Here is a 26,848-nt window from a genome sequence, read left to right on the forward strand (position 1 = left end):
ATTTGGAGGTGGCTGAAGTGGTGGATGATGATTCATTATATGCGGAGGTTTGTGGGGTGGAAGGTGAGGACCAAGGAGATTTTGTCCTTGTGTTTGGAGAGGTGGGGTTCAAGAGTGGTGGTGCGTGAAGTGGAGGCGGTACACTGGAGGGCATCGCCAACCATGTGGGAAGTGAAGGTACGATCATGGAAGAAGGGGGTCATCTGGGACTTTTTGAGGTGGAATTGCTCATCCTGGGAAAAAGATGGAGGCAGAGGCATTGGGAATAAGAGATGGCATTTTTACAGTAGGTAGGGTGGGAAGAGTTGTAGTCTAGGTAGTTGTGTCAGTCAGTGGGCTTGTAGTATATGTCTGTGGTTAGTCGGTACCAGAAACGTTGATGGAGAGGTCCAGGAAGGGGAGGGAGGTTTTTGAGTTGGTCCAGGTGAATTTGAAATTGGGTGGAAGGTGTTGGTAAAATTGATGAACTGTTCAACCTCCGCATGGGAGCACGAGGCAGCGCCAATACAGTCATCAATGTAACAGAGGAACAGGTGGTGCTGGTGTAACTGCAGAAGATGGACAGTTCCACATACTCAACAAACAGGCAGGCATAGCTGGGTCTCATGTGCATGCCCATGGCTACCCCTTTGGTTTGGATCCCTTCCTAGATGACACCTCCTCCCAACCGATCTCCTGTAAAAACTCCATCCCTTATTCCCAATTCTTCTGCCTCCACTGCATCTGTTCCCAGGATGACCAATTCCATCTCAGAAAGTCATAGATGGCCTCCTTCTTCCACGATTGCAACTTCCTTTCTCACGTGGTTGACGATGCCTTCCAGTGCAACTCCTCCACTTCACGCACCACTGCCCTTGAACCCCACCTCTCCCAATTCAACAAGGACAGAATCCCCCTGGTCCTTACCTTCTACCCCACAATCCTCCGCATGCAACAGAACATCCTCCATCACGTCCGCCATCTCCAATCTGACCCCACCACCAGAGACAGATTTCCCTCCCCTCCTCTATCAGCATTTCGAAAAGACCATTTCCTGCGAGACTCTTTCATCAGGTCTACACACCCCCCCCACCCCCACCAGCCTACACCCTGCTCCTGGCACCTTTCCCTGCCATCGCAGGAAGTGCAAAACCTGTGCCCACACCACTCCCCTCACCTCCATCCAAGGCCCCAAGGAGTCAGTCCACATTCATCAGAAATTTACATGTACCTCTCCCAATGTCATCTACTGCATCAGTTGCACCTGGTCTGGTCCCCTCTACATCGGGGAGACATGAAGCCTGCTTGTGGATCATTTCAGTGAACATCTCTGGGACACCTACACCCACCAACCCTACCTCCCCGTGGCTGAACACTTCAACTCTCCCTCCCACCCTATCCATAACATACAGATCCTGGGCCTCCTCCACCGCCAAACCATTACCACCTGACGCCTGGAGAAGGAATGCCTCATATTCCACCTTAGGACCCTGCAACCACACGGGGAAAATGTGATGTTCAACTGCTCCCTCGTTTCCCCTCCCCCCACATTATCCTCGTCCCAAGCCTCCAGCTCAGCACCACCCTTTGGACCTGTCCTTCACTCCCCCATCTGACCTATCACCTTCTCCCTCACCTTCATCCACCTATTGCTTTCTGAGCTACCTTCCTCCAGCCCCAGCCCCAGCCCCAGTCCCTCCCATTTATCTCTCAGTCCCGACGGACAAGCCTCATTCCTGATAAAGGGTTTATGCCCAGAATGTCATTTCTCCTGCTCCTCGGATGCTGCCTGACTTGTGCTTTTCCAGCACCACACTCTCAACTCTGATCCCTAGCATCTGCAGTCCTCATTTTCGATGAGGGGTAGGTTTTTAAAGAATAAGTGAAGACATGTGTGCTCACCTCAGTCATTTGAAGTCGATTTATTTTCTATTATGCAGTCCAAGATAAAGCAAAATGTTCTATAACTGAAAAAATATTTCTCTCAATCAACACCAATTCCACTGCACCCGCCAGAAATCAGCGAATATTTTATATGCCTTCTTTCTGACCGAGAATAACTCCCGCTTCCACATGCAACAATTTATCTGCTGCAGTTGTGTTTCAGACTGAATATTGATGGTGAATGGGAAATATTCCATACTGGCTTCACGGTGAGTGTGAAGTTGATTTTTATTTAAAATCGTGACTTTTATCTCATCCTTTTCCCATCAAAGGCCATACGGAATTGGTCGGTTTAACAATTGATGGAAACGGGAAAAAAAACTGATTAATCAAAGTTGTTGGATAATTTTGAAAGAAAAAAAGACTGGTATACCAGAAACTAAAATGACCAATGGTCCCTGAAGTCCAAAGCAGAGGCAGTTACAATATTTAACTTGAAATTGTAGAACCAGATGCTTTGCAAGCACTGATGCTTAGCACATTGAAGTATTAAGCAGGGACAAAGGTACTAAGCTTAAGCAGGGACAAAGCTTTTAGCCCCATTCCCACAACGACAAGATTTGTTCAGAACTACCTTCGAGGCATTTCATCTGTCCAGAGTTAGGGAATCTACCACAATACCACAAGAGCCCTGCGTCTATCTTGGAAGTTGTGATTTTCCATCAGCATATATAGCGCATATCAGAGGCTTTGAGACTTGAAGGAACTGACTCTATCACTGCCCAACAAAAGCCCCCTTATGAATCACTTTGATTTATTTCGATTGAATTCAAATTTCTCCATCTGCCAGTGTAGGATTTGAATCTATCTTCACAAATCATTCAATCAGGATTTCTACTCTAGTGGTATCACTACAAAACCACCACCTCCCTGAGGTCGACTTTTGAGCAGATATTTTCAGGTGTTCAAAGGTGTTATTACAACCTCTGGAGCAGGTCGGACTTGAAACCAAATGTTGGGAGACGATTGCCGCACAAAGAATACCAATTAGCTCTACCTTTGAAAATCTATTGAAAGTAATCACATTATTCTGCTTGATGTCAATGACATCATAAAATGTGTAGATTTAAATTAAACTTCATGAGTCACCGCAATTAGGCACATGCTTTGAATCACTTCATTTGTAATGGATAAAAATAGTGACAACATTTCAGTTAATGAATGGTAGTTTTTATTATACTGCGAGTATTTGCATGTTGATACTTTGGCCCGCTGTAAAATATCGAGACTCCACTGATAAACTGCAACCTGTTATGACTTGAAATTGTCGACTATAAAGAGCTTGTTTGATGTTACACAAAACTTGCCGCTAGCATAACAAATTAATACAAAAGATCTTTGAATCAAATATAACTAGATTTCGCGATGCTTTTTTGAAGTGGGGTTGTTAGAGTCTCATATTTAACCCCACAGGAGTAAAGTTTGTGTGAGTTCCACTCTGAGGCTGACAGGGTCAGATAGCTGCTCACACTGAACGTGTTGTCCGTTTCCTGCTGTACCCGACTGGTCTCAACGCCATCCCCTCTCACACTGCCATCGACCGTCCACTCAATCTCCACAGCACCCGGGTTAAACCTGCTCAACAAACACACCAGGGCCGCCATGTTCTTTTCCGTGATTTGAACCGATGAAGCCGGAAGGAGGGAAACGAAAGGGACTCGTGGATCTGAAAAATAGAAAAAAATCGAAGAGTATCGGATTATTAATTAGCATATCTGTCGGAATAAATGTTTCACGTTTTTTAAGTATTTGAAAATTTCAGTCTGGAAAACTCTGAGGAATTTAGTTGACCGAGGCATCGTTGGGTTCAACCGAGCAACCATTAGCGGACAGTGTTAAAAAGCTATGATCTGAGATGATCTTCCCACTTTCTACATGCCAAGGCGCGTAAGGATATTCTGAGGAGGAAATTGAAACAATGTGAAATACAAGGGCGGTTAATACTGTGAGTAGTTACAGAAAAGGTAAAACACAGCAAATTGGAATTGCGAGTAATTGGGGCCGCACGGTGGCTCAGTGGTTAGCACTGCAGCACCAGGGTCCCAGGTTCAGCCTCGGACGACTATCTGTGTGGAGTTTGCACATTCCCCCAGTGTCTGTGTGGGTTTCCTCCGGGTGCTCCGGTTTCCTCCCACAGTCCAAAGATGTGCAGGTCAGGTGAATTGGCAATGCTAAATTGCCCATAGTGTTAGGTGCATTCAGAGGTCGGTGTGGACTTGGTGGGCCGAAGGTTCTGTTTCCACACTGCAGAGAATCCAATCTAATCTAATCTAATGCTAACCGAAGAAAAAAGCTGCAACATTTAACGCAAAACATTCGGTGCACGGTAGTGCTCATATTGACCTGATCGTTACATTTCTGTACAACTGAATTTGCTGCTTTCCTACTATCCACGAGATTCCCCATGATGTTCCCAGTCCTCGCTCCCTGAAATTTAATGTGTAAACCATCAAAAGACTGTTCGCACACATACAGTACAACAATATACACTGTTTGGGAACATTGTTGGGATCACGGCATCATGTCTTCTAACTACAGTAAAGAGAACTTTGTAACTAACAAACAGTGGTTCTTTAGGAACCAACTTTATTACAAAATTCGCCTCAAAATTCCTGTAACTGAAACCGCGTGGCCTGACCAATATTTACCTCTCACCCAAAATCACTTCAGACGGCTCCATTGGTGTATGTGGAACCTTGTATAGTGCACGAAACGAAACTTTCCATCTTTCTTCCATTACTACCCAGCATTTCTATTTGTATTGTGTAACTGCGGAATCAGCTTTAAAGTGCTATTAGTTGTCCTCAGATCGTGGTCGGCGCTATATCAATTCAAGTTAGTTCCCATGTTTATTTTCAGTAAGAAACGTTCCAATGATAGTGAGCATGAAATATCGCTCAATGAAATAGCATGTGTTGAGACTGAACTGTCAGAGTCTCCTGCCTCTGCCTCAAGCTCTACAGGTTTCTGTTGCCAATGCCAATCACTCTAAACATTTGATCATTTAATGTAATGCAGCGAAGAAAGTGTGAAAATGTTATTAGTTTGCTTATTTGGAAAAATAGAGATCGGCCTACTTAAAACTGTGACATAGTTGTTCTCTGTCAGCTCATTCAAAGCGCTTCAGCAGGCTCAGATCTGACCCCTGCCAGTTTAACAAAATTGTGCCGCTCTCATAGTTCCACCTGGGAGGCGGCAAAGTCTCCTTGACATTTCAGTTTGGAAAGTGACTCTCTGTGTAATCTGTCAAGTATCACAAACGGCTAACAGTATAATCTCCATGCAAAAGCCGGAGTTCAGTTGAACATTATGACAGTGGAATGTATAGAGCAGGTTTTTGCCTACATTTTACATAACTGTCCAAATAAATGTTTTGCCGCAAACAAATTTATCGTGGCGTTTGTAAAATTTGGCGTTTGCATTATTAGAGGAACAGCTGAAAAATAACAGGATATTTTCTGTTCCCTATCTGAACTTGTTGCATTTCACGCAGTGTCACCGAAAAGACAATTTGAACTATCAAAACCGAACTCGTATCTTCTATAATTTTACTGCTCTAACATTGATCATAGAAACAGCGGGAAAATACAATTGAGACAAAAAAGAAATTTTACGGCAAAAAAGAAAGGCTTTTGTGACTCAGTATTGTGAAATATGAGATTGAGGTAATTTTAGTGGGTTTTGAGGCGAGGATCAATTTACCCCATTATCTTTTATCAAGATTGGGATTCAAGCTCCCTAGATCGAAGTAGATTTGAGTAGTTAAATGCATGTTTCAGCCAGAGGAACAGGGCGTTCGGGGACCAAGGTTTGTCAGTCTGAAACACCCAGTGGTCAAAAAAATCCAGTCCTCAGAATCAGTTGCCATTTTTCCCTCCTTTCTCCTTTAAAGACTAACTTGCTTCTGCTCGCTTAGAAACAAGACATTGCAATCGGAATTTTCCCTGGGTAAATGTACATCCATCTTGCCATTTCAATCTTCTCCCAATGAAATTAAGACTGCTTGATCTCTGAAAATGGTCGAATATCTTTAGAATGTGGATCGCGATGGCAACGTTTCTTCATCTTGGCTTTCTCCGAAAGTGCTTTAGGTATTTTTATTCAAGTTATGGATCTTCTAAGATATCTCTGGAGTAAACAGGACTTCAATGTGGAGCCTCATAGCCTAGTGTTAGGGGCACCAACACTATCTCGTAAAAGCCGCACTTGCACCACCTAAAACCAGATAATATTGGTATCACCTGGGGACCAATCAGACCTGCTTCCTGTTTACAGCTGAGATCATCCACTTCAAATAAGTGACATTTCTGCCTGACTAATCCTTCCTTATTTCATGACGCAGATTCACTAGTTTATTGTCAATGCATTGAAGAACAATAAAATGCATTTGATCTTATTCAATCTCCCAACCAAATGATTTGAAAGTAATGTTGAGACTTCCGCAATTATGGTGCATATCGTTTAATTACTGCCCAGGCTCAGCTTGGTTCCTTTCCCGAAGGTGAATATTCTGCTAAGTGCTACAGCGCAGTAATAACCGGCGGCATCCTCCGATTGCACATTGGTGATGGTTAAATGCATCTTGTTACTTGATGAGTCCACAGACCCGGTAAATCGATCTGGAATTCCTGAACCTCTCGTGGAGCTCTCGTACCAAACTAAGACCGGGGCACTGCCGGGTTTCTGCCAGTACCAGCTGGTATAGTAGCTGCCGATACTTCACCGGACATGGTAGAGGTGATCGTCACAGTTTCCCCCGGGGATGTTGAGATGGATCTTGGTTGAGTCAATGGAGGGACCCCATTTGCGCCTGGTGTAAATGTGAAAATATCAATAAGTCACATTCTGCAATTTTGAATATTGCTTGTAGTTGAGATTGGTGTCATAAATGGACTTGTATTAGGTTGGACAATAAAATGTTTTGAGGAAAGAAAACAGCAGGCTGTCAATTTTTCAGCCTGGAGTTGAAATATCCAGTCTAGAACTATTGATCCCCGGGTATTAGTATTAGGACCTTTTGATGCACGAAAGTGAATTGTTCATTAGAACACAGGGTAAAACTTCAGAAGTCGGCAAAATTACGAAATCAGAGGTATGTCAATCACTGAGGCCGATGCCAATTGCCTGCAAAGGGACATCTATAAGCTTGCAGAATAAACAGGCAAGTAATAGATGAAATTAAAAACAGTAATGTGAGAATGTGTACTTTTTGCACGACCGTTACTTAACGAACTGTTTTGAAAATTGTGCATGGACAAAGGAACCTAGGGGAATCATGTGAATTTATCTTCAAAGGTAGCAAGGCATATTAGGCACGTCGAAGGTAAGGCCAGAATGTGTTATCTATGTCCAGGTGGAATAATGGGTTTTAGAAAAAAAGACTGTAGAGTTCGAAAACAGGACAGTCATGCAGAAGCCTTCAAAATGTTATAGTTCGGCCACAACAGGAGATTTGTGCCTAATTCTGTTCACCATGATTTAGGAGGGGGATGAAATGAGGTCCACCAGAGTGCTTCCTGAGCTGAGGAAATTTAATGTTAGTTATAATGTTAGTTTGGAGCTGAGGTTTTTGACATTTGAGTTGCAATTTGATGGGAGTATACAGAGGAATGGCAAATTAAAATAGAGAAGAAAAGATTGTTGCCATTATTTAATGGTAGAACAAGCAGAGGGCAAAATGTTCATTTTTGTGGCAAGATATAAATACTGGTGGGGAGGAAATTTACAGGGCACCAGTGACTAAGTGATATGTATACCATACTAGTTTGTTCATTATCGACCCTGCACAAAACTCTGGTGCAGCTGTACGTGGAGTATTGCATACACTTCTGGTTGCTGTATTATAGGAAGGATGTGGAAGCATTAGAAAGGGTGCAGAGAGGATTTGCCAGGATCTTGCCTGGTATGGAGGGAAGATCTTCTGAGGAAAGGCTAACGGACTTGAGGCTATTTTCATGAGAGAAGAAAGTTAAGAGGTGACTTAATAGAGATATACAAGACGATCAGAGGATTGGATATGGTGGACAGTGAGAGCCCTTTTCCCTGGATGGTGATAGCCAGCACGAGGAGACATTGCTTTAAATTGAAGGGTGATAGATATAAGACAGATGTCAGAGGTAGGTTCTTTACTCAGCGAATAAGAAAGGTGTATAACGTCCTGCCTGCAACAGTAGTAGACTCACCAACTTTAAAGGCATTTAAATGGTCATTGGATAAGCATATGGACGGTTATCGAATAGTGTAGGTTAGATGGGCTTCAGAGTGGTTTTACAGGTCGGTGCAATATCGAGGGCCGAAGGGCCTGTACTGCACTGGAATGTTCTATGTTCTGCATTCTATAAATGAACCCAATGCATTATAAATTGATTCTTCATAAGTCATATTGTTGATGTGACTCCAGAATGTTTGATCATATCAATACACATACCCATAAACAATTGAAAGTAGCAGCATTTCATTGCCTAGTTGAAAAGCAAGGAGAAGAGAAACAATTAATATTGCCATCTTTGATGACCACAGTAGATATGTCTGCAATGATCTGTGCTTTGCAAATTTGTGTAGCTAGTTAATATCATTATCTTTAATGTTCCAATTTTAAAATGACTAGCAGCAAAGCGTTTGTCTTTAGCAAGTTTACGATCAATTTATTATCAAGTCGTTACATAAAATTAGTCAGCAAAATGTAATACAATTATTCAACAAAGCGCAGGCATAAAACAATACTTCAAAGAAGGTATTTGTAACGATGAAAGTAAGGCCAGTCATTTTGTTATGATTTCCTTTCTGAGATGAAAGGCGTGCATGCATGAAGTCCTCAACTGCAATCACACCTGCAGTTGAGTAATCGGAGGTTTCTCCCATTGCTGGTTGTGACTGTTAATTGCCTGATTGGGCGCAGTCGTCGTTTCATTGGTTTGTCTTTGATTCCCTATTGCGATTCCCTGTTGCGATTCCCTGTGAACCAACTCACCCCATGATGGTGTCTCTCAAGCTCTTTGTGGAATTCTGACAAAAGGTTGTCTTCACATTGTCTGATACAGATCAAAACATAAGATGGATGTCATGTTAACTTTAATGAATCATAGTGCAAGAGAACAAACTAAAATAATTCCTGTGGGGACACTTGTTTTGGTGCCCTGGTTCCTCAGAAGCTTTGAATACTTCCGCCATTAGAAGGAACCATTGTGTTGCCCAAGAGTTAATCGAATTCTAAACATATCAGTTTCTGATTTAGGCTGAAGTAACACATCAGCACATTTAATTTTCTGGCAAAATTTAATCAACAATGGTTTCCAACTATTGGCTATCAACCTCAAAGATGTTGTACTCTTTTTTTTAAAAAAAAGCCAGAATAAACTTGGTTGTTGCATGAATAGTATTATAATTGCACAGTTATGACATACTGATTACAACGAGAGATACGCCCATTGGAGAAGATAATGTCACAGACGGACATTTGATAATGTAAGGAAAGAGGACAGTGCGAGCCCAATAAAGCCAACTTCAATGGACAGCCAGCTCTTTACTTATCGATTGTCTCACATATTTCCCACTGTCAGGTATTTTGCTTTCTATGCCATGACTGAATGCTGCTTCATGGTATGTCAACCAATGTAAAAAAGAAATTCGCTCCTTACTTTTTCTCCTATGACTCGCTCTGGCCTTTCTTTTCACAAATTAGTTTCAATCTCGGGCTGTCTAAATTTCTCCCAATGTAATCAGTTTTTTTCTCATTTAAACTAATTTGGCAGGGGGATGGGATCTGGACTTGTAGTCCAGCAAGTAAGCTAGCTGTGTGTCAGGATGTCCAAGACTGTAGGGAGGCTGTGGAGAAGGTAGCACTGACAGGGACTACTTGCAGACACAGAGATGGGCTCAAGTGCGTATACTTCAATGCAAGGAGTATCAGAAATAAGGTGGGTGAACTTAAGGCGTGGATCGGTACCTGGGACTACGATGTTGTGGCCATCACGGAAACATGGATAGATGAGGGACAGGAATGGCTGTTGGAGGTTCCTGGTTACAGATGTTTCAGTAAGATTAGGGAGGGTGGTAAAAAAGGAGGGGGGTGGCATTGCTAATTAGAAATGGTATAACGGCTGCAGAAAGGAAGTTTGAGGGGGATCTGCCTCTGGAGGTAGTATGGGCTGAAGTCAGAAATAGGAAAGGTGCAGTCACCTTGTTGGGTGTTTATTATAGGCCCCCCAATAGCAGCAGAGATGTGGAGAAACAGATTGGGAAACAGATTTTGGAAAGGTGCAGAAGCCACAGGGTCGTAGTCATGGGCGACTTCAACTTCCCAAATATTGATTGGAAGCTCTTTAGATCAAGTAGATTGGATGGGGCGGTGTTTGTGCAGTGTGTCCAGGAAGCTTTTCTAACGCAGTATGTAGATTGTCCAACCAGAGGGGAGGCCATATTGGATTTGGTACTCGGTAATGAACCAGGACAAGTGGTGGGCTTGTTAGTGGGTGAACATTTTGGTGATGGTGACCACAATTCTGTGACTTTCACCTTGGTTATGGAGAGAGATAGGTGCGCACAACAAGGAAGTTTTTACAATTGGGGGAAGGGAAATTACGATGCTGTAAAACAGGATTTGAGGAGCATACATTGGGAGCATAGGCTGTCAGGGAAGGATGTGGTGGAAATGTGGAACTTTTTCAAGGAGCAGATACGACGTGTCCTTGATATGTATGTACCAATCAGGCAGGAAAGAAATGGTCGTGTGAGGGAGCCTTGGTTGACGAGGGAGGTTGAATGTCTAGTAAAGAGGAAGAAGGAGGCTTACATAAGGTTGAGGAAACAAGGTTCAGACAGAGCAGTGGAGGGATACAGGATAGCCAGAAGGGACCTGAAGAAAGGGATTAGGAGAGCTAAGAGAGGGCATGAAAAATCCCTGGCGGATAGGATCAAGGATAACCCCAAGGCATTCTATGCATATGTGAGAAACCTGAGAATGACGAGAACGAGGGTAGGTCCGATCAAGGACAGTGGTGGGAGACTGTGTATTGAGTCGGAAGAGATAGGAGAGGTCTTGAACAAGTACTTCTCTTCAGTATTTACGAACGAGAGGGACCGTATTGTTGAAGAGGAGAGTGTGAAACGGACTGATAAGCTAGAAGAGATACCTGTTAGGAAGGAAGATGTGTTGGACATTTTGAACAACTTGAGGATAGACAAGTCCCCCGGGCCTGACGGGATATATCCTAGGATTATGTGGGAAGCAAGAGAGGAAATTGCAGTACCGTTGGCAATGATCTTCTCGTCTTCACTGGCAACTGGGGTGGTACCAGGGGACTGGAGAGTAGCGAATGTTGTGCCCCTGTTCAAAAAAGGGAATAGGGATAACCCCGGGATTTACAGGCCAGTTAGTCTGACTTCTGTGGTAGGCAAAGTAATGGAAAGGGTACTGAGGGATAGGATTTACGAGTATCTGGAAAGACACTGCTTGATTAGGGACAGCCAGCACGGATTTGTGAAGGGTAGGTCTTGCCTTACAAGTCTTATTGAATTCTTCGAGGAGGTGACCAAGCATGTGGATGAGGGTAGAGCAGTGGATGTAGTGTACATGGATTTTAGTAAGGCATTTGATAAGGTTCCCCATGGTAGGCTAATGCGGAAAGTCAGGAGGCATGGGATAGAGGGAAATCTGGCCAATTGGATAGAAAACTGGCTAACCGGTCGAAGTCAGAGAGTGGTGGTAGATGGTAAATATTCAGCATGGAATCCAGTTACAAGTGGAGTTCCGCAGGGTTCAGTTCTGGGTCCTCTGCTGTTTGTAATTTTTATTAATGACTTAGATGAGGGAGTCGAAGGGTGGGTCAGTAAATTTGCAGATGATACAAAGATAGGTGGAGTTGTGGACAGTGAGGAGGGCTGTTGTCGGCTGCAGAGGGACTTAGATATGATGCAGAGCTGGGCTGAGGAGTGGCAGATGGAGTTCAACCCTGCCAAGTGTGAACCCTGCCATTTTGGAAGAACAAATAAGAATGCGGAATATAGGGTAAATGGTAGGGTTCTTGGTCAGGTGAAGGAACAGAGGGATCTTGGGGTCTATGTACATAGATCTTTGAAGGTTGCCACTCAGGTGGATAGAGTTTGTAAGAAGGCCTATGGAGTATTATCGTTCATTAGCAGAGGGATTGAATTCAAGAGTTGTGAAGTGATGTTGCAGCTGTACAGGACTTTGGTTAGGCCACATTTGGAGTACTGTGTGCAGTTCTGGTCGCCTCACTTTAGGAAAGATGTGGAAGCTTTGGAGAGGGTGCAGAGAAGATTTACCAGGATGTTGCCTGGAATGGAGAGTAGGTCGTACGAGGATAGGTTGAGAGTTCTCGGCCTTTTCTCGTTGGAACGGCGAAGGATGAGGGGTGACTTGATAGAGGTTTATAAGATGATCAGAGGAATAGATAGAGTAGACAGTCAGAAACTTTGTCCCCGGGTACAACAGAGTGTTACAAGGGGACATAAATTTAAGGTGAAGGGTGGAAGGTATAGGGGAGATGTCAGGGGTGGGTTCTTTACCCAGAGAGTGGTGGGGGCATGGAATGCGCTGCCCGTGGGAGTGGTAGAGTCAGATTCATTGGCGACCTTTAAGCGGCATTTGGATAGGTACATGGATGGGTGCTTAATCTAGGATAGAAGTTCGGCACAACATCGTGGGCCGAAGGGCCTGTTCTGTGCTGTATTGTTCTATGTTCTATGTTCTATGCGCTACCAAACTCTTTCAACAACACCTCGATCAAATTTCCCTTTAATCTACTCTGCTGTAGCGAGAACACTCTTCAGTTTCTCACACGCAGTGGTTTGGTTTCCACTGAGCGATCCTTTTTTTTCACATAGATTAGTAATCATTGACCGACAGCTGAATGATAATACTGTCTGATGCCCAGTCTATTACATGCTAAAATTGATTTAATATTTTTAAAATCAAATATTCACGTTGTGGAGGTGCTGGTGGTGTATGGGGTGGACAAAGTTAAAAATCACACACCACGATATAGTCCAACAGGTTTATTTGAACGTCCAAATTTTCGGAGCGTTGCTCCTTCGTCAGGCAGCTAGGATAATAGTACACAGAATTTATAGCAAAAAATCATAGTGCCAGTCACAGAATTCACAGAATTCAGACACTATGATTTTTTGCTTTAAGTTCTGTGTCCAATGATCCTGCCCCACTAGCTACCTGACGAAGGAGCAGCGCTCCGAAAGCTAGTACATCGAAATAAAGCTGTTAGACTAGTCGGAGAACTGTCCAATTACAAATAGAGGCCACACACGGATCTTGTGAAATTGATGAACATTGATTTATTTCTCATGATAAAGAGGGGAAGAGAAATTGACCGGACTGATGCAAAATGGACTCTCTGCACAGTTAAGTCAAGGATTCTCCTCCCCTAGCAGTAGGTACGGTCAGCTTTATAGTTACAGCATTGTATGTTAATTACAAGACAATACAGTTTCGATTTCAGTTAATAGAAAATGATTGCTTGTTCAGTAAAATCCATCAGTCAATAATTGTGACAGGAGGTTCAGCTAATCTGCATAAACGGGTGCTAATGGCTAGCATCCTGGCTTCAATAGACCCCTATGGTAGTGTTCATTCTTGGCAGGTATGTTGGTACCACCTAGTCTGCGTGGGCTTTATGGGGATTGAGTACCTGGGGAGACCAGAAATGCTCTTGAGGTTTCAGGAGCGACTATACTGTTATGAGATAGGAAAACCAGTTAGCAGATCAGCTAGGTAGTATATTCCTTCAGTCGCGAAACTTCAGTCGGTAATGTTTCATTTCACTGTTAGCTCCTGAGCTGAGTGTGATCAGGTTGAGGTGCCAGTGGCATTATGGGTAAGCTGTCTTTGGCTAAAACAGACATGGTTTCTGTGAGCAAGTGATGGGAAGGCAAACTTGTTTGCTTTTCTCCCACAGACGATAACCTGATGTTGTGTGATTTTCAATCAAATATTCAAGTATTGCTGTCAGTAAAATGGGAATGCTTACTGTTCACTGTCTATTCTTGACAAGAACTGGAGAGCGCGAAACATAGAGAGAGAAATGTGGAGAGAAGAGGAGAACGGACAGAACAAGAACAAGGGCACAACGATAGGCGGCGGTACCTGGTCATAGAAAAGCACAAATCGATGTGAGGGAGAGCAAAAGCACAGGCTGACCGCCTTCCTTCTGAATAATTTGCGGTTGGAAACCTCAAGCAGCATGGCGGACTAAATGGAAAGTAGACGACAATGCCCAAGGCTATAGATTAGCTTCTTAGCTAGTTAAAAACAAATAAGCAACGGAGAATGCATTTGAAAACTGGAATAGCTAAGGACTTGTGCAAGCCATCATAGTTAATTTGAAGATAATTGTCTTTCGTTGTCAATTGTTGAATGAAATGAGCTTTATTTAACCACCGAATGTTCTGATTAGAAATATTCCCCAAGTGAGGTTGTCATTTCGCTGTTGAACAAGTGTATGTGGTGCAACATTGCTATCTGGTGGCTGCAGCGATATATGACACAGAGTGGAATGCTTGCCTTCGATATTTTCTCATTAAACTACGTATTTGGAGATGTTATGACATACTTCTGCAGCTACTGAAACTTGAACCCAGTCCTCCTGACTCAGAGATAGTGAAACTACCACTGCACCGCAAAAATTGTATGGGTGCCCTTAGAATGAACCCATTCTAATTAAGTCACCGAGGGTTACTTTGAAATTGTCGGTCAGATGTTTACTTATCAATAAACATTTTTGTATCTTGTAGGGTATCATCTATATCCTGAGTTCTGACCTCATATTTGAACAGTGCATAAATTATTTGTGAATAACTTTTGCATCTACTATTCAGATAGGTGTCATTAATTAATAAGCATACGTGAATTAAAGCACTGTGAAAATAGCAGGAGCTGGAGCAACAGTCCGACATAGGGGAACTGTTAGTCTAGTCGAATTATCGCGAGACTACTCATCCAGAGACTCATGTGATGTTCTTGGGACCAGGGTTCAGAGCAGCTGGTGGAAGTTGAATTCAATGAAAATATGTAAAATTAAGAATCTAGTCACATCCATGAAACCATTGTTCATAATCAGAAACAAAACCTAGCTCACTACCGTTCCTCAGGGACAGAAATTTGCCAATCTCACCTGGTATGGCCTACATGCCACAGCAATGCAGTTGCCTCTCAACTGCCTTCTGAAATGGCCTAGCAAGCCATTCAGCAGTATGATGCACTATGACGACTCCACAAACAAATGACGGATCATCTACTTTGACTTAGGTACTAGAAAAGACAGCGGCAAAACATCCCTTTGATCCTGCAAAGTCCTTGTTGCAAACAGCTATGGGCTAGTGCCAAATTTGGGGCAGCTGCCTCACAGACAATTCAACCATCAGCCTGCAATAAGCATAATCATACTGACAGAATTATGCCTTCCAGAAAATTTCCAAAACACCACCATCATCATCCAAGAATCTACCCTGACCCGCTGGAAGGACAGAACCAGCAGAGGGGCAAAATAGTGGTACACAGAATTACTATGGTTTCAATAACTTTGACCCCAGGGGTGTTATGGCTTCAGGAAACATATTGCATGTTACTACATACCACCCTCCCTTTGTTGATGAATTAGCACTTCTCCAAGTTGAACAACACTTGGAAGAAGGACTGACGGTGCTAAAGGAGCAAATTCTCCTCTGGATGGGGGATTACAATGTCCACCATCAAGGGTGCATTGGCAGCAGCACTACCGATCGAGTCCTAAAGGACATAGTTGGATTGGGTCTGCAGCAAGTGGTGATGAAGCAAACATAAGAGAAAATATTCTTGAATTCATCCTTACCAATTTGTGTGTTGCAGATGTATCTATCCATGACAGTAAAGGTAAGAGTAACCAGCGCACAGTTCTTGTGGAGACAAAGTCTGGCCTTCACATTGAGAATACCCTCCATCATGTTGTGTGTCAATATCAATGTATTAAAAGGGAAAGACTTTGGATAGATCTTGCAACCCAAAACTGGGCATCCAAGAGGCGCTGTAGGTCGTCAACAGCAGCAGAATTGTACATCAGCACAGTCTGCAAATTCATGGACTGGTGTATTCCCTACGCAGCCATTACAATCAAGCTAGAGTATCAACCCTGTTTCAATGGAGACTGTAGAAAGATGTACCAGGAGCAGCACCAGGCAGACATAAAAATAAGGTATCCACCTGGTGAAATAACCAAACAGGACCACTTGCATGCCAACAGCATAAGTAGCAAATGACAGACAAAGGTAATCGAGCCCATAACCAACTGAGCTGGTCTGAACTGTGCAACCCTGCCACACCCAGCGGTGAAAGGCGATGATTAATCAAGATAAATCAATAACTGAGCAACTCATTTGATGAGGAGGTTCCACATATGCCCCCACCATCAATGATGGAAGAGCCCAACACATCGGTACAAAAAATATGGCTGAAGTATTCTCCGCAATCTTCAGCTAGAAGTGCCAAGTGGATGATTCATCATGGCCTCCACCAGTGGTCCTGGCATCACAGATGTCAGTCTTCAGCCTATTCGATTCTTTCCACCTGGTATCAGGAAATGGTTGGAGCCATTGGATACTGCAAAGGTTATTGGTACTGGCAACATTCTAGCAGTATTACTGCACGCTTATATTCCAGAATGTGATGCACCCCTCGCCAAACTATTTCTGTACAGCTACAGCCACTGGCATCCACCCAATAACCTGGAGAATTGCCCAGGTATGTCCTTTACATAAAATGAAAGACAAATCCAACCCGGCCAATTACTGCCCCAAGTGTCTACATTGGATCATAATTAAAATGATGAAAGCTGTCATTAACAGTACTCTCACACAGCATCCTTAAAAAAAACTCATTCATGGGATGAGGACGTCGCTGGCTAGGGCAGCATTTATTGCACATCCCTAATTGCCCAGAGGGCAGTTAAGAGTCAACCACATTGCCCCTTGTTCAGTGGTAACCTGCTGGGTGATACTGTTACAAATTCAAAAGAGTGTATAGTCGCTTTAAGATAGAAGGTATTTTCTGAATTTAAATAGCAGCCACAGCTGCCAGCGCACAGGGCAGCTGGGAGACGGCCCGCTCTAAAATAAATACATGTAGCAAATGGCTGTTAAAGTTTTGGATATTGCTTTGAGAACAATTCAAATTTAATCAATTAATTTAAATTATACCCAGGATACTAAAACCTAATTAAATTTGAATTTGTTGTATTGACAACATCTGACTCTTGAGAGGCATCAATGTTGGGGGTGTAAAAAAGTTGGGAATTTAGAGCAACTGTTGTACAGCAACATACCAAATGCCATCTGAAGAAATAAACATCTTGCTCTCAAAGAAATTTCAAAAGGCACTATCTATCAAAAGTACATTTCCCTGTACAGCAGTAAGAAGTAAGAAGACAACCCAGGGAGAAAACAGAAAAATTGGAAGACCGGAAGGAAGACAGGAAAAGAGGCTGTATAGACTTTGAGAAAGTGAGTTAATGTAATGTTTTTTAGTTGGAACAGCATATTAACAGAATTGTTCAGCAAAGGGGTAGTGATTAGTTAGTGGAAAGAATATTCAGTTTGTTAATAGTTTTGTTCAGTGTTTCCTGTTAGTGATAAATTAATAAATTGTAACTTTTCATTTACACAGTGGAAATCAAGGATCTTCTTTCATTCACACATTTTTAACAGATTACGAGGCAAAGCGAAATGTTCTGGGTGTTTGGTTTTAACTAGCAGAGGGCTTCATCCTCCATGTGATAAAAATAATCAGTTTGGGTTATGCCAGTGCCACTCATCTTCTGACCTCATTAGAGTCTTGGTTTAATGGGGACAGAAGAGTTGACTTCCTGAGGCGAGGTGAAAATGATAGCTCTTGACATCAAGGCCGCATTCAACCGAGAATGGCATCAAAGAGCCCGAGCAAAACTAGAATCAATGGGTATCAAGGAACAACTCTCTCCATTTGGAACCATGCCTGGCACATAGGAAAATGTATGTGTTTGTTCGACATCAGTCATCTTAGCTCCAGGATATCTGTGCAGGTATTCCTCAGGTTAATGACTTAAGCCGGACCATGTTCAGCTCCTCCATCATGAGGTCAGAAATGGCAATGTTCGTTGATAATTGCGCAATGTTCAGCACCATTCGAAACTCCTCAGATACCGAAGCAGTCCATGTTGGAATGCAACAAGATCTGGGAAACATCCAGGCTTGGGCTGACAAGGAACAACTAGCTTTCACGCCTTACAAATGCCAGGCAATGACAATAAGACACAATCTAACCACCGTCCCTTGGCATTCAATCATTTTTTCCAAGACTGAATCCCCACTATTAATATGCTTGAGATTACCATTGACCAGAAACTCAATTGTACTCGCCACATAAACGCATTGGCCACTAGAGCAGTTCATAAGCTAGGAAAACTTCGGTGAATAACTTACTTCCTGACTCCCCAAAACTTTTCCATCATCATCAAGTCACAAGTTAAGAGTGTGATGGAATACATCTCACTTCTGTGTTTGAGTGCAGCGCCAACAACACTTAAGAGCCTTGACACCACCAATGTGTAATAAGATAACATCAGTTAATGATCTCACAGTAAAGGTATCGTGAGGTAGCAGTGATCATTTTGTATTCAGTTTGAAGAGGAGAAAAGTGGGCCCAAGGCAAGTGGTTAAAAGTTAAATAAACAGAATGGTTTAAATTCATTCACAAGATGTGGACATTGCCAGTTGATAACTCCGTCATGGTCATTATTAACTTAGTTTGATAATTGAAGGCAGGAAAGAAGAGCCAGCTGAAAGGAATTAGCAAATCATAGTTTTTAAAAACTCACACAAAGTCAGGTTCTATTCCAACAGGTTTATTTCGAAGCATGAGCATTCAGAGTGCCTGGTGACAGAGCAACGCTCCGAAAGTTAGTGCTTCCAAATAAACCTGTTGGACTATAGCCTCGTGTTGTGTGATTTTTAACATTGTCCACTTCAGTCCATCACCAGCATAGGAAGTCATAACAAGTTAAAGTATGGAAATGAAATGGCTGACCTTCCAGGCTTTTTTTCAGTATGCACGGAATTGGTACATTGCAATGAATAAGCAAAATTCTAAGGGACCGACTCAGCACGCATAGTTAATTTGAAGGATAAAAAGAACAAGTTTAAAGAGAAACACACAGATGTGCAAATGAGGTTTGCAGCTCAGAAGATTGGTTAGAAATATAATAAATGCAAATTAAGGTAAAATGTTAATTAAGTGGGAAAAATTAGAGTTTGAGATAAAGCTAGCTAGAAGTATAAAAAAGCCGAAAGTTTCTATACATATTTAAAGAACAAAAGTTAACCATGTGATTGTTAGTCTTATAGAAAATGACACTGAGAATTAAAAATGTGAAATAAGGATATCACAGAATAATAGAAAGCTTAATCAAGATCAGTCTTCACTATGGAGGATGCAGGTTACATCCCAGAAATAGTTATAAATCAAGAACTGGAAGGGTAAGGGAAAATGAGGAAAATTATAATCACCAGTGAAATAGTACTGAATCAATTGTTGGAACTGAAGGCTGACACGGTTTTGAGTTCTGGTGGACTTTGTCCTGGGATGTCAAAAGAAATGACTTGTTAGATAGTTAATGCGTTGGTTTTAATTTGCCAATTATCCCGCTAAGCTTGTCACCACCGTGTATGCTTCTCTGGGAACCGGTTCTCAGAGATTGGGTGTGGAACATTCTACTAGGATACGGGAATGAGCGGGGATCTATTATGTAAATCACTACCATTGTCATAAAGAGACGATATGTTGTGGTCCAATGGTTAGATACTCTGGAGCTATGAAAACAAAAAGCATGATATTGGAGGGGGTAATCTCTGTGTTGCACCCTGTGACATAAGTCAGTTAGAGTGGAAATTGACAATATAGAAAAGATCAATGTGTAATTTGAGGCAGAATGCAGAATTGCTGGCTTCACTTTTTTTGTGCCGTTTCTGGGGAAGATGCATCTACTCAGAAGCGTGAGTTGTGCATCAACCAGCTTGGGACCAATTTGTTCGTTTCAAGTTCATGCGTCTGGTTAAGAAGGATTTAAACAAATTGGTTTGGGGTAGCGATGAGGGATGGGGTGGGGGAGGCGTGGTGGAGGAGTGAAGCAATACGTATAAATAGAACTGAAGGTTGCATAAATGCTTACAAGTTTTGGATGTTAGTAGGGAATGAAGAAAGGGAATTTATATGTTAGAAAGGGAGTAGACGAAGAAGCAACACGAGCAAGCGGAGACACCAAAGAGTGATGGTGAATATTGGTTGGCTACAAACACAGATAAGTGAGGAAAAAGTATTACACTTCATTAAATTCACCTAAATTCCACGAATGTCAACTAATTCGGGGATGTGATGGACTGCTCTGGATAATATATTTTGTGGAGAAATAGCTCAAAGGCTGAGCTCGGGCTTTGTATCGGTTTGCATTATCATCCTGCCTGGTTTCTGTACAATGTTCTGGTCTGCAATGACAACCTGGGGCTGTATTAACTTGTAAATAATGGTAAACAGTATAATGTAAAGAAGTGTAAGCCTCTTTCTGCCATCATAAAACCAGGTCAGAAGTTACTTTGATCACTTAATTACTTTTCAATAAGTGCATTGCTGTTGCGGCACAGGGGTTGTGTCTGTATCTCTGGAGAGGAGGTGAGAATTCAAGCCCCTTCTGCAGAGGTTTATGTAATGGCAGGTGGGTTGAAATTGACTGAACAAAGTGACCTGTTGCTCTGTGGAAGATTTTTATATAATACAGCTTACATGCCATTTGTGTGGACATTATACAGATATCACTCGCCGTTATCATTGGCTCAAAAACATGTTAAGTTTCAATGTTTCACAAGCGCGCATTGTAATCTTAAGTATGTCTGCTGCAAACGTGGCATACAGATGGTTTCTTGGTAGCACTTTTGAGACGTGCGTTGACCTATGGGAATGACCCGACAGTGATCAAGTCAAAAGTTTGTGAATGGGCGAAAATTAATGTGGTAAATGCCAGACAGTATCGCTGTTTAAAGGTGAAATTCGGGAACTACAGTACATTATACAGAAACTCAAGATGTGTTGGATAAGTTTAAATATGGGTATTCGGTGAAATTAACATCGAATATTTCATAATAAGATTTTAGAAGTGAATTTTGCTATAGTTTTCTTCTGTAATAATCACACGTTACTCATCACTGAAGACGGCTGATGAGTCTTGATGCTATGAATACTGTTGCAATGTGGATCATTCCAAAATAATGATGAAAGGGCATCGACCTGAAAAGTTACATTGGCTTTGATCGATGTAACCACTGCCTGACCTGAGTATTTCCATGATTTTCAGAGGCTTTCTTGTGGATTTTTAAAATTAGCACCCAGAACAAGCAATGGACTATATTCAGATATCACTTAAGATGAACCTGAATTCACGTCATTCCAAGAATTTCAAATGCTATTGGATTATTTAGATATTTGAGCACAGAGACAACCAAAAAAGAAAAAACTTAACCAAGAAAGCATGAAAATTCAAATTACAGTGTGTACAATGACTCGTCTGCAGGCACATGTCGCACACTGTTGCAGAAGACTATAACTGAATCCATGGTAACTAGGAGAACAATCTACTTCTGCAAGGTATGTTTACCATGTTCTCCATGTATGGTCGTTATTCCGATCAGATATGTATATTTAGAGAGATTATTCAGATTGAAACATGCGTTTCGTTTCTGATACAAGATTCTCTTGTAAAATGCGACAAAACAATTACAAGAATCAAAAGCTAATTATAAATGATTGTTATTGCTCCTATAATTCATCGCACTGGCACCAATAACCAGTGACGGTCCTTCCTCTCTAAAAGGAAAACTGGAAGTGTCGATATAGGTTAATCAAGTTTACTTCTACAGTTTCCGGCTGAGGACTTCTATACCTGTTTTAGTCCCAATATTCAACAATATCTGCCTTTGGTTAAATTTAAATGCCGCAGAAAACGAAAATGGGTGTGAAATATAAAGCGCGAGAGCTATGGGGAACAACTTAAACCAGTCTCACTGGTGCACAAATGTGAAACTATAGAAGAGAAAATTAATGGAACAAGATTCGGCAATGATCAGCTGACTCATGTGAATTCTGAAATCAAATTCTAATTAGGCAGGGTCTGGGAAATGTATTTTTGTGTAAATCATTTACAGCAATTTCTGTGACCACACAGGCCATGCAGCTTATACAATTCATTATTCTTTGCACACCCTGATCACCCACAGCACCAACTCAATCAGCCACTGTGATACCTGTTATATTTTGTCGTGAAGTCATAAAGATAAGGTATTGCTAAGCATTGTAACACATACACGAAATTTAAAGAAATGGAGGCTGTAAGTGGGATAATAGCTCACAGAAAAAAGCTTATTTTCCTGAGAGGTGTAATGACAACATAATTAGAGGTGGCATGGTGGCTCAGTGGTTAGCACTGCTGTTTCACAGCACCAGGGACCCAGGTTCGATTCCAGCCTTGGACGACTGTCGGTGTAGAGCTTGCACATTCTCCCTGTGTCTCCGTGGCTTTCCTCCGGGTGCTCCGGTTTCCACAATCCAAAGATGTGTAGGTCAGGTGAATTGGCCATGCTAAATTGCCCATGGTGTTAGGTACATTAGTTAGAGGGAAGTGGGACTGGGTGGGTTACTCTTCGGAGGGTCGGTGTGGACTGGTTGGGCCTAAGGGCCTGTTTCCACACTGTAGGGAATCAAATTTAAAGGAAAGAGGGACAACTCCTGAGACGAATTGTTTGGAATGTCAGCTCACCTTGAAGGTAATGAAGAGGGGTTGGATAATCAGTAGTTTAATGGGAACAGCATCAAGCAAACAGAAGGGAAGTCTCATAGAGATGATGAGTTCAAAGAGGGCGTGAGGAGAGATAAAACAAACAATAAGCTTTTATCACAATAGTGAAGCTGGCCTGGTGCCCACTCAGTTGCTGAGAGACTCAGAAAGTGCTCACACTGAAGATGTTGACAATGTCCTCCCGAATCTGACTCGTCAAATTGTCCTTGCAGCATTGCTATCTGCAGTCCACTCAGTCTGCAGGATGAAGCCAATTCACCAAAACGGACCAGGGTCACCATAATTTAATTGGATGGAGATAGAATTGCAGATGTTGACGGAACTGGTAAATCTGAAAGGAATGCACGAAAGCATGAAAGAATGTTTATTGTCATCTGGGAATGCGAAATTGAAACTGTTTCAATGCCTTTTGCAAAGAAATGACAATTTGAATTAATTACAGCAAGACTTTTAACATAATGTTCCAATACGGGAAGTGCAATTTGATTAGAAAAATCACAACTAAACGTCAATAGAGCAGCTTAAGCATATCCATTGGACCGTTTGAATTTGGGAACAGAGTTTATGCTGAGAAATAGATCTTGAGTTAACCATTGAAACTCATTGAAGATATGTTTAGAAGTGAATCTATTTGATAAATTGTTTCAATACGGGCGAGGAGACTGTGGTGTTTTCACTGGACTTCACTGTTGATGGTCAGGAAAAGCCCATCTGGTTCACTGACGGAATGGAAGACAATCTGCTACGTGCGAGATGCTTAACTGCATTTTGAAAATCTAGCCAGTTATTCAGTGGTTGTTATTCCTGATGAAGGGCTTTTGCCTCAAACGTCGTTTTTCCTGCTCCTCGGATGCTGCCTGACCTGCTGTGCTTTTCCAGCACCACTCTGACCTAAACTCTGGTTTCTAGCATCTGCAGTCCTCACTTTTGCTGATTGAAGGACATGTCTGCTTGCCAGCAATGAATGTAGAGAAAGTATTGACAGATTAAATCATGGCGTTGAGTTATGGTTACCAAAAGCATGCATGTGGAAACTATGTTGTGTTTTCTGATGATGATGCAGAGCAAAACGTTTGGTTTAGAAATAGAATGGCTATAAGGATTAGTGGGTTGATAAGGCAGAATGGTATTATTCATGTCTGCTCTATTGTTTTTTGTTAGTACAGCACTGCAAAAAGCAGTTTAGTAGCCCCATCACATATTCGCATGTTTCATTCTCTCTGTGGAGAGTCTTCAATTTTAACATTTCTTTATCTGTTATAAATGTTTATTGTGGAGAAAGGCGAGCTTTTAACACTCGAAGTCTAACTCCAGACACTGCATCTTTCCATATTCGATTCTTATCCCTGTACCATATTGTGCCCATGACAAGTTTAATTCTATGAATCCTTTGTAGACATTTTTAATCAACCTGTTCAGGCATGATCTGACACACCTCCGGAGCTGTTGGTACCCAAGCTTGAATGTTCTGGCCCAGAGGTAGGGATACAGTCATCACACCGCGAGAGCTCAACTATATAGTTAATTCATCTATTATAGTAATCTGATTTGCTGTAAGTTTGTATGTTGTACATTCTTTACAAACTTTACAGGGGACAACGATTATGATGCTGGAGTTTGCCATGCATGTTATAGGCACTTCAAGTGGACTATATTATTCCATACTCGCTGAATTGTTGACTGCAATGGTTTTGTGGGGGTTTTAAATATCTGTACACGTCTCGATGTTAACGAAGATTAAGCCGACATAGACTTCAGATTTTAAAGAGTCTCTGTGTAAAAATCCTGATTCGTTTGAACAGAGTTCGGTTGTCTCCATCTTTATCGTCAAATTTAAAATGAAACTACACATTCTAAAAACAAAAGCTCCTTAATAGAAAAAAAAAGAAATTGTTGTGTTCTGTTTGTAGTATTTTCTTACCACTCCATCCTCAACCTGGTCCAAAATGACAGCCAAGCAATGGCTCATGAGCCAGGGCCCATCTGCCACTACTGCTTTTCTCTTCTCTTTTCTCTTTCCTGGTGTTTACTTTCTCTATGCTCCTTTGCGTATCCGAACTCGTATGCCACTGGCGGTGGAGAGAGCTCTTGACTCTAATCTCCTGCATTCGCACTATTCATTTTCGTCCTGTATGAAGCAACTGTCCAGTTAAGACAACCAGCTCTTCTCTTTACTTATTGCCTCACACATTTCCCATGTTTAGGCCTTTTGCTATTATCCTAAGTTTTTATGGAAAGCTACCTCACCATCTGTCAGTCAATGCATTTCCAATCATTAAAAAAAGACCTCCTTATTTACCTCCTCCGATTGGTTCTGCCCTTTCTTTTTGCACATTACCTTAAATCTATGGTTGTTGAACCTTCGTCCAATGGAATCCATCTTTCCTCCTTTGCTCAGCACCTCGACGAAACCTCCCTTTAACCTGCTCCGCTGTGGGGAACACAGCCCCAGTTTCGCACATAAGTGTATTTTCCAATGAATGACCCTTTTCCAAATGGATTAGGAATAATTGAACTACGTTTAAATGATAATACTATTTGATGTTCAGAGTACTGCGTACTAATATTGTTTTAATAACTCTTTTAAAAAGACAGACATTCAACTACTGATGTCACTGAGATGGGATTCCCTGCTTTTCACTGCTTATCCTTGACAGGAACCCAGATGGAGCAAAACAGAGAGGGAGAGAGAGCAAACCTGGAGAAAATAGGAGCACGGAGAGAACGAAATGCAGGGAGAAATGTATTGCGGCGGTAGCAGGTCACGGAGAAATACACAAGTGAATATGAGGGAGAGCTGAACTGGAGGTTGACCGTCCTTCCGAATGTGGTGCGGACACGAAGTTGGAGGATCGTGGCGGACCGGATGGAAGGTGTTTGAGCATGTCCAGCGTTGTAGATTATCTCCTTGTGATTTTACAATTAACAAACAGAGTGTGCACTTAAACTTGATGTATCTGAGGACTTGTTCAAACAATTACAATTAATTTGGAAATGAAACCCTTACTTGAAAATAGTTTGCTTTAATCGTACATTATTTAACCGCCGAATGCTCCGATTAGAAATATCTCGCAAGAGAGGTGGCTCATTTCGCTGTGGAACATGTATGCGGTGCAACGTGGCCATCTGGTGGTGTAGTATGGAGGTGGACCAAATTAAAAATCACACAACTCCAGGTTATAATCCAACGGGTTTATTTGGAAGTGCTAGCTTTCTGAGCGCTGCTTCTTCATCAGGTAGCTGTGATGAAGGAACAGTGCTCTAAAAGCGAGTACTTCCAAATAAACCCGTTGGACTGTAGCCTGGTGTTGTGTGATTTTTAATGTGGTAATATATGACACAAGCTGAAATAGTCGCCTCCGATATTTTTTCATCAACATGTTCAGAGATGTTATTACACTCCTCTGGAGCAGTTGGAGGGTGAAAGTAAGCCTCCTGACTCAGAGGTAGTGACAATACTACTGTGTCATAATAACCCTATGGCTACCCAAACCGAATTACGTCTCCCGATATCTCTCAGCGAAATTGTCTATCAGATAGTTGTATATCAGTGAACTTTATTGATAACCTCAGGGTTACGATCTCTCTCCTGTGATCGAAACTCATATTTCGCCAGTGCGTAAATTACACATGAGCAATTCTTGCATCTAATTTTTAGATAGGTAGCATTAATTAATAAACATTCATCCAATAAAGCACTGTTTAATATTTTCTAGCATCCTTTTACGAACTGAAAGTATCGACAATAATAGCTACCTGATATTGGAAATGTGGAAGCTTAATGGTATTATCACTAGACTATTAATCCAGAAACCTAGATATTTTTCTGGGGAACAGCGTTTGGTATTCGTGCAATTTGAATTCCATACATATACCTGGAATTAAAAGTCTACTCATGGTAATGAAACCATCGTCAATTGTCAAAGAAAAAAGCAATCTAATTGACTAACGTCCCTCAAAAGAAGGAAATCTGTCACCCTCACCTGGTCTGGTCTACATGTGTCTCCAGAATCACAACAGTGTGGTTGACTCTCAACTGCCCTCTG

The 26,848-nt window shown here is 41.9% G+C and overlaps 1 pseudogene; it reads right to left on the reverse strand.

Moving 5' to 3' along the window:
• Nucleotides 1-3,266: 3,266 nt before the first annotated feature.
• LOC140487647 (immunoglobulin lambda-1 light chain-like) overlaps nucleotides 3,267-26,848 on the reverse strand; it is a 30,918-nt pseudogene continuing 7,336 nt past the window's right edge.

The sequence above is a fragment of the Chiloscyllium punctatum genome, chromosome 17 (genome assembly GCF_047496795.1).
Source record: "Chiloscyllium punctatum isolate Juve2018m chromosome 17, sChiPun1.3, whole genome shotgun sequence".
NCBI lineage: Eukaryota > Metazoa > Chordata > Chondrichthyes > Orectolobiformes > Hemiscylliidae > Chiloscyllium > Chiloscyllium punctatum.